This window comes from Danio rerio, chromosome 2, assembly GCF_049306965.1.
Source record: "Danio rerio strain Tuebingen ecotype United States chromosome 2, GRCz12tu, whole genome shotgun sequence".
Classification (NCBI taxonomy): domain Eukaryota; kingdom Metazoa; phylum Chordata; class Actinopteri; order Cypriniformes; family Danionidae; genus Danio; species Danio rerio.
Window position 1 is genome coordinate 38,559,508 of NC_133177.1, and position 493 is coordinate 38,560,000.

Consider the following 493-nt stretch of genomic DNA (forward strand, 5'->3'; position numbering starts at 1 on the left):
GCACAGAGCGGAGTTGACCATGACGACAGGGTTTGAGTTCGGAAAAGAACAGTTCCAGAAAGCAGGTAAAAGTAAAACAAAAGACAAAAAAATTAAATAAACAAGTAAATAACAGAGTGATAACATGGTATAATCTGAAAACATTGGTAAAAATCAGATGGCTTTCCTTTTTCTTGATTGCTTTTGAAACACTATCGGTTGGGTTTAGAGAGGGGGTTGTGGGGGTATCATTGAGGTTTATCGTCACCAAAGCAGACGACCTGATGCTTTGCGCCTTCACTATTCATCATTGTGCAGAAGGTGCAGTAACTGCTTTGTTCCCGACATCATTCAGGTATATAACTGTAGAGCTACTATGTATATAGCATAATGACATTGTGTAGTCCTTTAATATGCATATATGACGAAGCCGCTGACAATTATGCAAGCTTATAAAATCGATTTGAATGCGCGTGCAACTATGCACTTTTTCCGCTCTTACATTTGCATGTCA